The sequence below is a fragment of the Ceratotherium simum genome, chromosome 37, assembly GCF_057802395.1.
Source record: "Ceratotherium simum simum isolate JZ-2026a chromosome 37, ASM5780239v1, whole genome shotgun sequence".
Taxonomy (NCBI): domain Eukaryota; kingdom Metazoa; phylum Chordata; class Mammalia; order Perissodactyla; family Rhinocerotidae; genus Ceratotherium; species Ceratotherium simum.
Window position 1 is genome coordinate 24,449,595 of NC_141936.1, and position 14,098 is coordinate 24,463,692.

The window sequence follows — 14,098 nt, forward strand, 5'->3', positions numbered from 1 at the left end:
GCAGAACTTATTGCAAACCTTGCAAACGATATAAAGCAGGCAAAGACATAAACAATCAGTAATTAAAAATTCACTAGAGAGGATAGATAGGAGGATTATGCTGAGTCAAGAAGCTGAAACGGAAATGTGAAATTTATGCATGTGTGAGGCCACTGCACTCATGCCCGCAGTGAACCATTCAATCAACAAGCACTGTTGAACATCAAGATTCTGTTGATTTGCAATAGCAGATCAGAAATGATTACTCTAAAGAAACATTATTTACAGAGCGGAGCACTACATCTTGAGTCATTTGATACTTATTAACTGCATATAGTACTATTTGTTATTATATAATTATTTATTAGAATCAAATACTTTTGGAGCCAGAGAAGGTCTTAGAATCACACAGTCAACCTGGCTCCTATTTTGTAGGTAAGGAAACTGAGCGCAAAGAAAAAAATGGCCACTTTGACATGTCAACATTGTTTGACACATTTAAGTTTGTATTGTTAAAATTTTGGTTAACAAGGCTCTTTAAAAATTTCATCATCATAAGAAAATTTTTAGTGACCAGTTTGTATATAGTGCAAGGGCCATGGAAAATTTATTTTAGTCTGTGGTGGCTGCTATCTCTTGTTCACTTAAACAGGAATATCACATTATTAAGACAATAATAAAAGATAGACTGCTTTTTTCAAAGTACTTGAAACTTTTCAAAAAAATTAACAGGTGCATATCAAATTGAAATCAATTATATTACAAAAGTTAGGTAATTCAAGAGACTTTCCAAATATTTTTATAAATTTACAAAATCCACATTTTTAAAAATTCATTCAAGAAATTGACTCCAGGGGCCGGCCCGGTGGTGCAAGCAGTTAGGTGCACGAGCTCTGCTGCAGCGGCCTGGGGTTCACTGGTTCGGATCCCAGGCGTGCACAGACGCACCACTTGTCAAACCATGCTGTGGCAGCGTCCCATATAAAGTGGAGGAAGGTGGGCATGGATGTTAGCCCAGGGCCAGTCTTCCTCAGCAAAAAGAGGAGGATTGGCAGATGTTAGCTCAGGGCTGATCTTTCTCACAAAAAAGATAATAGAAATTGACTCCAAAAGTTTTGCTTTACCTACCCTCATTTCCAAAATTCCCTTTTTGCTTCCTGGCACATTATATTTTCTCATGGTAAGAACAGTTTGGAGAAACTTGCATAAAATACTGGAATAAATAAAGGTAAACTTTAAAAAGAGAAAGTTGTTGGAAATAAGGGAAATTACAGAAAGATAATAATGATAAATTCATTAGGCTATTTAACGAATATTAGATGTGTTATCCGGTTATATATCTAATATATATGTCTAATATTTATACACTAACATATAGTGTATACGAAAGAGTAAAATAAAACTATTTGAAAGTTTCACTTTATTTATGATGAAAATAAAACAATCTTCTACTTATAGAGATGCCTGTTTCATAATTCAGCATTGTGTCTTGGATTAGACAAATGGTCTATGTTGCCAACATTTTTTGGTTGATACTTATATCAAAATTGCATAGAGTTCTCTCATGAAACAAGTTATTTGGTATAACTCTTTTTTTTTTTTTTTTTTTTTTTGGTGAGGGAGATCAGCCCTGAGCTAACATTCGTGCCAATCCTCCTCTTTTTGCTGAGGAAGACTGGCCCTGAGCTAACATCTATTGCCAATCCTCCTCCTTTTTTTTTTTTTATTTCTCCAAAGCCCCGGTAGATAGTTGTATGTCATAGTTGCACATCCTTCTAGTTGCTGTATGTGGGACGCGGCCTCAGCATGGCCGGAGAAGCGGTGCATCGGTGCGCTCCCGGGCTCCGAACTCCGGCCGCCAGTAGTGGAGCGCGTTCACTTAACCGCTAACCCATGGGGCTGTCCCTGGCATAATCTTATAAATGAGGTAACTAGAATATAATCTGTAAAACTCTTGACTGTAATTATACACACAGGTACACATATATTTATACTCTGATTTTTATTTTCAAGTTGTTAGAAAAAATTATTTAATAAACATCTAAATAAAAATTAGTTCTGTAAAATATTTGGATCATTACTTTTATTTGAAAAGCAGAAAAGAGAAATATAAAAACACCAAATGTATGTGGTTAGATAGTATTCCAAAATATTAACTGATATTCTCTACCTCTCCACCTCCAATTCCTAACCATCTTACGATCTTACTCCCTTCAAGCTAGATCTTGATTCTCCCATTAGTCCAAGGACTAAATAACTTTTTCTCTCCTTTGGTACCTATAAGCCCCCTAGAATGTGAAAATCACCTCTGAAAAAGAATGCAGAAGATGCTGAATGACTGAAATTAACTTCCCCACTTGGTGGCAGAGGCTTATAATGGAAACTAAGTAGATTTTAGAAAATTTTTTAAAATTCCATTCCTTTACTCCTGAGGTTATGTGCTGAGGTTTTATCTGCTTCCTGTATAAAAGATAACACTGCCCCAAAATCAGAACAAAATCTTTATCATAAGTACTATTCATTTATTTTATTTAGCTACTAAATCACAAGAGAGTAGTTTAATCCTCTGCTAAACAGATTTGTTCTATTCCTTTGTGTTAAAACATTAGAAATTACATAATCCTGGTAAAATGGCACAATTCTTCAACAAAGCGATTTCAAAACCACCTTATTGTCCCTGAAGTTTCGTAATAGAAGGGTTTGGTCAAAATAAGAGCTGCTTCAGACACACTGTCTGGCTCTCTATGTAGAGAACTATCTGGATAATTCAGAAGTTCACTTAGAAAATGAATCCCAACATATATTCCGGGATTTCTGATTTTGGATTTTTCCTATCCAAACAACCAAATTTAGACTTTAAACACACACACATGCGTGCGTGAGTGCACACACACACACAACTTCTTGAAGACACTGGGGAGTGAAAAAACAGAAAAAAAAGCAGAAAGACAGTGAAGGAGAGTGAATACTGGGATGAGGGACATGGCTCAGGATGTGTCATGCATTTTTTGGCTTTTAGCAAGAGGGAGGCCCCAGTCTGTAAGATGGGGATGGGTAAAACAGTAACAGAAAAATTTGCAGTCTTATCAGAGAACCAAAGGATAGAATTTGAGTCAAATATATCTACTGAAAAGTGTGTGTGTGAGGTGGGGTGATCCAAAAAAGAAGAGAGGTGGAAACTGGAAGACCTCACATATGTACATAAACTCCACCCAAATATCTGGTTGACCCCTGAATCAAGCATGCAGAATGCAGACTCCAAGCAACTCAGCCACGGTTAAAACAGCTGAACTGAGATTTGAGTTGCTGGCCACTTTCAGGGGAGACACACTTTGTAGTTTGAGTTCATCCAAATAAAATGTCTATAAAAACAAAAGCAATCAACACTCTTGGGGAAAAAAAAATAACAGAATTTAGAGTATCTACAACCTATTATTAAGCAAATCAAAGATACAATCCAAAATAACTCAATATACAAAGAAAAAGAAACATGTGACCCATTCTTAAGAGAAAAAACCATCAATAGACTACAACCCCAAGATGAGCCAGATGTTGGAACGGGCAAAGGAGTCAAAAGAAACTAGGATAATTATGCTCAAAGATACAAAGGAAAATATGCTCACATAGAATAAAAATTTTAAATCTCAGTAAAGAAACAGAAACTGTTAAAAAAGACCAGATGGAAATTGTATGATAGAAAAACACAATATCTGAAATACCAAATTCACTAGATAGGATTTTCTTTTTCTTTTGTGAGGAAGATCAACCCTGAGCTAATATTCATGCCAATCCTCCTCGTTTTTTGCTGAGGAAGACTGGCCCTGGGATAACATGCATGCCCATCTTCCTCCACTTTATATGGATGCCGCCATAGTGTGGCCTGACAAGTGGTGCATCAGTGCACACCCAGGATCTGAACCCGGGCTGCCAGCAGCGGAGCGTGTGTACTTAACTGCTACGCCATGGGGCCAGCCCCTAGATAGGATTAATAGCAGAATGGAGATGACTGAAGTAAGAGAAGACTGAAGGAAGGAAGATGATGGAAGATAGACCAATATAAATAATCCAATCTAAAGAACAAAAACTAAAAATATTGAAAAATAATGAACAGTGTCTCAGGGACCCGTGGTACAACATTAAAAGACCCAAAACATGCCAATGTATTCTATAACATAAATGAAATGGACAAATTCTTTGAAAAAGAAAACTTACAAAAACTGACACAACATGAATCATAAAATCTGAGTAGATTTACATCTATTATAAGTACAGTTGTTATCAAAAACATGCCCACAAAGAAAACTATAGGCCCATACAATTTTAGTAGTGAATTCTGGTAAACATTTAAAGGAAGAAATAACAACAATCCTACACAAACTTTTTGATCAAATAGAGGAGAATAGAACACTCCTCAATTGGTTTTATAAAGGGAACATAACCACAATACAGAATTTACAAAACATAAAGCTATACATTAATATCCCTCATACCCTTTGAAAATATTATTAAAATTATCCTATAATATATAAAAATAATGATGCATCATGATCACGTTTTTGTTGTCTGTTTTACATAAATTCAAGATTGGTTTAACATCTAAAAATCAATCATATCACTTACCATATTAAAAGACTAAATGAGAAAAATCATGTGATCATTTCAATGAATACAGAAAAGCATTTGGCAAAACTCAACACCTATTCATGATGCAAACTAAAGCACTTATTAAAAAAACTACAACTAAGGGGGCTGGCCGGTGGCGCAAGCAGTTAAGTGCGCGCACTCCGCTTTGGCATCCTGGGTTCACGGGTTCAGATCCCTGGTGTGCACCAACGCACTGCTTGTCACGCCATGCTGTGGTGGCGTCACATATGAAGTAGAGGAAGATGGGCACAGATGTTAGCTCAGGGCCAGTCTTCCTTGGCAAAAACAAAGTGGAGGATTGGCATCAGATGTTAGCTCAGGGCTGATCTCCCTCATACATACACACACAAAACAAAACTACAATTAACATCATATTTCATGGTGAAATATTGAATGTTCTAATCTCATATTGAGAACAAAGCAAGAATTTCTATGTACATTATTTCTATTCCACAATTGACTGGAAGACTTACCCAGCACAAAAGGCAAAAAAAAGAGAAATAAAAAGCATAAAGATTGGAAAGAAGTAAAATTCTATTTGCAGATGCTATGTTTGTTTATGTAGAAGATCCTAAGAACGCTACAAAACAACTGTTACAACTAATAAGTGAAATTACCAATGCCGCAGGATATAAGCAAAATGTACAAAATTCAATTGCAGTTTTCTATACTAGCAGCAAACAGTTGGAGAATGAAACTAAGGAAACAACTCAATTTATAAAGGCATAAAAGTACACAATATACTTAAGAATAAAATTAAAACAATACACATTGGACCTCTACACTGAAAACTACAAAACTGCTGAGAGAAATTAAATAACACATAAATAAATTGTGAGATATACAATATTCATGGATTGCAAGATACAATATAGTTGAGACATCAATTATCCCTCCATTAATCTATAGATTCAACACAACTTTTTTTTGATAGAAATTAAAGATTATTCTAAAATTTGTATAGAAATGTAAAGAAATTAGAATAGTCAAAACAATCTTGAAACAAAGGACAACTTTGGAGTACTTATACTACCTGACTGCAAGGTTTGCCAATGCCAGATTAATGAAGACACTGTGGTACTGACACGAGAATTGACAAATAGATCAATGTAACAAAACAGAGTGACAAGAAATAGGCTCACACTTTTATAGCTATTTCATTTTTTTTTTTTTTTGAGGAAGATTGTCCCTGAGCTAACATCTGTTGCCAATCTTCCTCCGTTTTTCTCCCCAAAGCCCCAGTAGATGTATGTCGTGGTTGTACGGCCTTCTATTTGCTCCATGCAGGATGCAGTATCAGCATGGCTTGATGAGCGGTAGGTAGGTCCGCACCCCGGATCCGACCCAGTGAACCCTGGGCCACCAAAGTGGAGCGAGCGAACTTAATCCCTATGCCACCTGGCCGGCCCCCAGCTCTTTCATTTTTGATAAAAGCACCAAAGAACACAAATGGAGAAAGGAAAGGTTTTATTTAACATATGGTGCTGGAATACCTAGATAACAAAGAGCAAAAAAAAAAAAAAAAAAAAAAATCCTTCATCAAAATTCACATCATACTGAAAAATTAATTTGAAATGGATCCCAGATTTATACATTAAAACTATAAAGCTTTTATAAGAAAGCAAAAGAGAATGCCTTAGCACATTAAAAGTAAACAGGTTTTTAGGACAGGTCATAGAAGGCACTAACCAAAAAATAAATGATAATTTAAACTTCTTCAAAAGTAAAAACAGTAGCTCATCCAAATGTATTGTTTAGAAAATGAATGAGCAAGCCATAAGATGGAAGAAAATATTTTCAAAGGATATATCTGGCAAAGGATCGATACCCAGCATATATAATGGAATTGTATAGTTCAGCAATAAAAAGACAACTCCATCAAAAATGGGCAAAACTTTTGAAAAATACGTCACTAAAGAAGATATGCAAATGCCAATAAGCACATGAAAAGATGCTCAATGCCATTAGACATCAGGGAAATGCAAATCAAAACTATTATTGGATACTAATATGCATGCCCCAGAATGGTTAAATTTAAGAAGTTTCACAGCACCAAATGATGGTGAGAGTGTAGAGCAACTGGGCTTTCACATATTACTCGTAGAAGTGTAAATTATATCCCCACTATAGAAAAAGTGTGGATTTTTTTGAAACCTATACCAGCTCTATGATTTAGCTATCCCACTTCTCAGTACTTAAGCATGAGAAATGCAAACACATCCCAAAGAGACTATGTACAAAAATGTTCACAGCAGCTTTACTAATAATAACCCAAAATTAAAAATAGCCTGTGCACATCAGTAAAGGAATTGATAATAAACTGATATATGTATACAATAGAATACTATTCAGAAATAAAAAAGAATGGACTACTGATAACAAGAACACAAATGAATTTCATAAACATTATGCTGAGTGAAAAAAAACCCTACATGAAAAATTCCATTTATTTGCAGCTCTACAACAGTCAAAATCTAACCTGTGGTTGAAATGTACTGGGTAGTGGTTGCCGCTGAGGGATGTGGGTGGAGATTGAGTGGGAAGGGGCATGAGAGAACAATTTTCTGGGATAATAACATTCCATATCTGATCCAAGTTTGAGTCGCATTGCTTTATGCATATATTGGAGGTCATCAAATGTTACACTTAAGATTTGTGCAAAACAAATATTGAACTCTAGTCAAATAATATACATGTTGAAGTATTTGGAGTAACTGTAATCATATGCAAACTTAATTTTAAATGCATTGATTAATGAGATGCATTGATGTAAGGATAGCTAGATGGATTAATTAAGTATTGTAAAATGTTAATTATGGAATGAATGTGGTGGATATATGGGCATTCACTGTTAAAATCTTTAAGCATTTCTCTGTTAGGAAAACAGTGGGGCAGAATCAACTCTGGTTGATTCCTTAGCTATCGGCAAGAGAATAAGAGATCAGACCTCTCCAAGTCACAAAATGTATTCCCCACGGAAAGAGCTAGCGATGTTTCCAAAAGAAGGAAGTGGGCGTGCAGGAGAGACAAAGATGCCAGATAGTCACAGATCATATTGACAATGATTCACTAAAGATTTTTTTCACACTAGTAACTTTGATGTAATAAAATACTATCTATCTCATGTTGAAGCAACAATGATAATAATCATTGATAATGGAAGAATGTATTAGTTTATTATGTGTATTAAAATGCATTTTCCTCCCATTCTATAGATGCAGGAGATTAAGTGATTATTCCCCAGGCTAACAAGTGTGAAAACTGGCACTGAACTCAGACTTTTGACTGCAAATCTGGTGCTCTTTGTGCCATCATTTCACACTGCCTTTTGGAAACAGATGTGGTCTTGAAAATTACAAAGAATTTAATTTTTTAACAGATTTTGCCTATAAAATGTGAAATACATTCTTCTGAGAATATTTTCACAATGCAGGCATAGTAAAATTTTACTTACAGAGCAGAAATCTTTTGAAATCACCCATGTAAAAGAAAAATGATACTATTCAAAACATCAAATCAATTTGTTTAAGATTATTGTTATTCGGATGTAATTCCTCAGAATTTAAGGGAAATAATAAGTAAACTAAAGGCATTAGGATACTTTATAAGTGTTTTACTCCTAAAATTTTAGCAGGCAAAAATAAATATCTCTTTGGTTACTTAGACTCTACTTTTTATCAATTTATGCTGTCTTTCAGGTAGGAATAGTTTAACCTTGAACTGAAAAACAGATACAAACAGATCCACTGGAATATGAGGCAATGAGCAAAAGCAAGCAAGAACATTACAGGTGTACATTTGTTGGGCACAGAGCAAGCCCATGGGATGACTCTGTTCTTGAAATATATGAATGAGGAAACCACAAAATTCAGTAATGTGCCTCCTTTGTAACATATAAAATGAATTTACTGATTAATAATTTTTTAAATTAATTTTTGCATATAAAGAATTTTGATACAATGAAATATTACCACGTAATCTTTATCGATAGCACTTAGTCATTATGGTTCTTAAGATTTTCAGGATAAGTTTTTTTTTTGTTTGTTTGCTGAGGAAGAGTCTCTCTGAGCTAACATCTGCTGCCAATCTTCCTCTTTTTGTATGTGGGCCTCCACCACAGCATGGCCACTGACAGACGAGTAGTGTTGGTCCCCGCCCAAGAACCGAACCACCGCCTAAGCAGAGTGCACTGAACTTAAACACCAGGCCACTGGGGCTGGCCCAGAATAAGTTTATTTTTATCCCGTGAAAATAAAGGTGAAAGTAAAAAAATAATTCTCAGTTCTTCTAGTCTTTTGCTTTTTATTATTTTTTTAATTTTTGAAATTGATCACATATCCTGTTTTTCAGTGACTTTTTGCTTTTTCTCTACCACACAGTAGCCATAAATTTGCTCAAGTCCCAAAGCCTGAGAACTGAAGAATGTGTGTTGTGCATGTGTGTGTGTGTGTATACTCACTCCACTCCTGACTTGAAAAGTATCTATTCATAATGTTATAATCTACACTGCAACTTGTCATATGACTATGCATTTAAAACAAAACATGTTCCAGGTAAGGGATAAGGGAATATTTAAATATTTCCATTAAACTGTACTTATATGATATGCTAAAATAATAATTCTTTATGTACACACTGGACAAAAGAAAAATTACAGTATTTTTTAGTGGTAAAAGTAGTTTGAAGCCAAACTTCTATCTTTTTAATGTGATACAGCGTATTTTTCCAATGTAATAAACTGGGACAAACCCTCAAAATAATGAATCAAAATCTGAGAGAATCAGACAATCTAAGAGAAAACATGGCAAAAATCACTTTGGTCTAAACTCTATGTATCTTTCTAAACGTTAACATTTGGCCATTTATATATATACATATCTTTTCAAAGGAGCTTTAGGTCTTTGTTATATTGCAAACTTAAGTGGCATTGTTTTCTAATTGACAAAAAGTTAGTGAATTAACAACAATAAGATAGCTTTTAACTTCTGTTTTATTCCTTTTATAGATATTAAAATGTTAAATTTATTCCAATGTGATTAAGATTAGGGAACTGAGTAACTAGAGAATTTGTGAACTCAGTCACTTTACTATTTTCTATTCTTAGTAAATATTTAACATAAAACGTTAAAATAGAATTTATATTTACTTTAGTGCCAATAAAACTTGATCTCTGTTAGCACTGGCCTTAGACTTATAAGCCGGCATAGTCTGTCTTCAGGACTTTCAGATTCCTAGTTATCCATAATATTCCCCCTCCTAATGGTTTCCACTTTTTTCCACCTTGTAGGCACTCATTTCCTTTTAACTTTCTTTTGAAACTCACTTGTCAAAAACAAATGCAACTCTTTCATAAAAAATAATAAATATCAACAAGTGTGGCAGAGACTGTGCTTACTAAATATCTGTGTGTGCACCTATTTTTACAGGCTTTCTTGTTGTTGACTGTGGCCATGTGAATAATTCTTGTCAATGAGAATGTGAATGAAAGTGATGTGTGATTGCTGGTCTCAGGCACTCAAGAGAGGGTATGAGTTTTCCTGACCTTGAGCTCTGCTAACCTTGGGGCTGGAGGCAAATTTCAAGATGGTTGAGTAGCAACGTGAACGTAGACTGAATAGTTGAATCATTATTGGAGGAAAGCCACCAAAACGAGTCACCTAATCACATCTGACATTTCATGAGTGAAAAATAAACTTTCACTGGGCTAAACCACTGAAATTAGGGTTTAGTTGTTAACTGGAACATAGCTTGTCTTCTTCTAACTAATATAGTACCTAAAGCTACTTCTCCCAAAATAATATGTATTTAGGAGGCCCTGAATCAACAACATTTATCATAATTTAAATCCTTTCATCACATATTTTACTTCTATTACTAATACTAGAAAATACTTGTACTTATATACTTCATATGTATCAGTTTAAACTTTAAAAAAATTAAATGCTTTTCTCATTATTTTTATTTTCTTGCTAAAGATAATGCAAACGATAATACTATTTAACTTTCATGTTATGGTCAATAGTCTTAGTCTTACCTTTCCATATAAACCTTTTTTAAATAATTAGTTAACTGAATTCATTGACATGTTATCAATTTCTGCATGTACGGTTGTTTCTGATTTCCTATTCATTTCCTTCTTCTTATTTTAGTATAACTCTGTGGGTGGTAAACAATCCTAAATTTATGCTGAAAAATGTCTTTAATTTGTCCTCACTATTGAATAAAAATATAAGCTTATTTTTATAAAAATCTAGGTTATGGTTTTTCCATCATCATTTTCAAAATAGTCCTGCTGTGTGCCCTGGCCTCTATCTGATACTTCATTGAGGATAAACTGATACTTCATTGAGGATAATCAGTCTGAATTTTCTCTCTGATAACTTTTAGTATTTTTGTTTTTATTGCTCAAGTTTTCCAGTTTCACATAGTGTGCCTAGGTGTAAATTTATATTTCCTTGCCTTTAGAGGGTACAATCAATCTGTGGTCCCACGGTTTTCCTCAATTCTGGAATTCTTACCTACCGTTTCTTCAAATATTGTTTCTCTGCAACCCAAGCCCTTTTATTATTCTTCAAGTATATCTCAACTGTTCTTGCCTCACACATTTTACCTTTTGTGATTCTGTTTTCGGAACAGTCTTCTCCTGGATATTTGCAAGGCTTACATCTTCAAGTGGCTTTAGCCTCTTCATAAATTTCACAGTATCAGAAAGTCCTTCCCTGACCATCTTATCTCAAATATCACTCTCTTCTCTATCACCTTCTCTTCTCTTACGCAGCTTTAAGTTTCTTCATAGTATTAATCACTTCTACACCTTATATATTTATTTGTTCATTTGTTTATCTTCTTATCCTTCTTCTAAAATTTAAATCCAATGACCATTTTTTTGTCTTTTTTCATTCCTATATCAAGTGCTTAGAACAGTGTCTGGCACACAGTAGGTACTCAATAAATATTTTCAGAGTCAATGAAATTTCCTCTAACTTCTCAATTCTAGTGCTATTGTTAGATGCATACTGTACTTCCTGATATTTTTACATCTTGTTACCTTTTTTGTTCTGTTCGGTATGAATTCCTCGATACCATCTTATGTCTAGTCTAGAGCATACTCTGTTTACTTTGATTTTTTTTGTATTTCAATGACTACAAAATTCATTTCTATGATTTCTTTTTATCTTTTTTATATCAGCCTGTTCTTGTTTAATATCTGTGCTTTGTTGGCTGTGCTCTTTAATATTAGATGTTTTTTCAAATATTCTGGAGTTTTGGTTTTTAAGTTCCTTTTTAATGTGATCCCCCACCAATCCTTTCTCTCTTTGTCCTCTGCTTTGGCTTCCCATTCTAGTTGTCTTGCAGTTGCCTCGTCCTCTTAGCCCTCTGTTCCAGACTAGGTCTTTATGTGGCATTTTGGAGCTATTGTCTTGAGATAATATTGAGTCTTTCACGATGCTGTCTCATTTCAGTTCTGCTTGGAAAAATATGTCTGTCCCCCCACATTCCTAGTTCAGTGCTTGCTATAAAGCTATAGTTGCAGACAGAAGCTTGACATTAGTTGGAGAAGGAGTGTCTCAAACTATAAACTTATAGTATCTTCTTGATCAAAGTGTAATAACTATATATTGTGTGATTAATTTTAAAGTCACACTCTAATTAGTCATTTTTTCTTATAGGCTTTTATTCAGTCGTCAAATATTTATTAAACAGCTACTATTGGGAAGATATTTGGTAAGCATGAAGAATTAGCTCATAAATATGACAGTTATATTCCTCAAGAGACGATTAATATATGAAAGAGTCACACTAATGCAATATATAAAAACAGAAAATAAAACAAAAACTACTGGACCTCAGAGGACTCTATTCAGATTCTTTTTTGTTTTGGCCATGATGGAATATATCATCTCAATCATAGCTAACACATGACTCTTGAGATACATGACGAAATTGTTAACAGAGATTTCACTGGTGAAGATTCAGGGAGGCCAGGATTAAAAAGCAACAACAGAGTAGGAAGCAGGCCATACACATCCAGTCCGTAGCCCTTGGAAATGACATTTTCAGTTATAATTTACATATGGTTCTACTCCCGTGATGCTGCGTTGGGAATTGCACCTAATTCAACTAAAAGACATATTCTATTTCTTAATAAATCCATCATCAAATAAACCAGATTATTTTTATAGCATGTTTCCCCGAAACAATTCAAGGCACTTAGCTACTATATCTGTGCCAAAAACATTTACATAGTCAACTAAAAAGGGAGGATTTTGTTTTTTTCAAAGAGTGAAGAAACAGATTGTGGCATGAAATAGTTTTCTGTACCTCACAAATGCCACTGTATGCTGTATCACAAATCATTCCCAAATATAGCAGTTTAAAATAAAAAATATTCTATTATATTTCACATTTCCATGGCTCTGGAAGTCGAGAAGGTCTTGGCTGGATGGTTTGAGCTTAGAGTCTCTCATGTGGCTGCAGTCAGAGATTGGCTAAAGTTGAAACAGTGGGAGGCTGGAGCAGCTGGGAGTTGGCTGGTTTTCTCCACATGATCTTTCTGTGTGATCTAGTTTAGGCTTCTTCAAAGTATGGATTCAGGGCAGGCAAAGGCTTATAGGATAGCTCAGGGCTCCAGTGCAAATGTTTCAGGAAACCAGGCCTGAATTACATTGTCTTTTCTGACCAAGCCTGAGAAGTTACCCAGCGTTACTTCTGCCACCTCTATTAGTGACAAGTGAGTCTCAAGCCCACCCAGATTCAAGGGAGGGATCCTAGACCTCACTTCTTGAGGGAAGGAGGACTGTCAAGATCACACTGTAGAGGAGCAGGTTGTATGGAAGATATTGGTGCAGCCATTTTTGGAAAATACAGTCTGCCACAGCCACTAAGAGCTAAACAGCATCTGGTCCTCTTAATTTACAAATTTGTAAACTATGGGGCCCAGTGATTTGTCCAAAGTACCTCTGTTAGTGGCAGAGCTAGAAATAAAACATATTACCTCCTGACCTCCAGTCTCATTTTTCTCCTTCGTCAGCAGAGTGCCTCCTAGAGGGTACCAAAAGAAAATTCAGGACCTAGGAACACATGGTTGATCTGAATCCCTCGGGAATTCCTAAGGCATACAAAGTGACTACTGAGCATGGAAAAACTAAAGTACACATACAATGGGGACATATACTTGTAATCTGTCTGCCCATGGAATGTCTTAACTGAACACATGAATTCGACATTGGAAATTCATGCATTTGATTGCTTATTTATCCAAAACTTGTTTTTAGCCCTTTGAAGTGTGCTGGGGAGTATTTGAACACATATCAGGTAAATTAAAAAAATTTCCTCTGCTTATGGCTCTAATCCAATAAAAAAAGTATAAATGTCAAATATAATATATTATTGACATGAATCCCTAATTTGAAGAACCAAAAATTGTTTGCTTGAGTTGACCTGAAATATCCTTAGATTTTATCAGCAGATGGTC

The 14,098-nt window shown here is 34.9% G+C and overlaps 1 protein-coding gene across 7 annotated transcripts in view; it reads right to left on the minus strand.

The window, feature by feature from the left end:
• LOC106800079 (sperm-associated antigen 16 protein-like) overlaps positions 1 to 14,098 on the minus strand; it is a 780,587-nt gene that overhangs the window by 137,604 nt on the left and 628,885 nt on the right. The gene's annotated exons all lie outside the window — the stretch shown is intronic.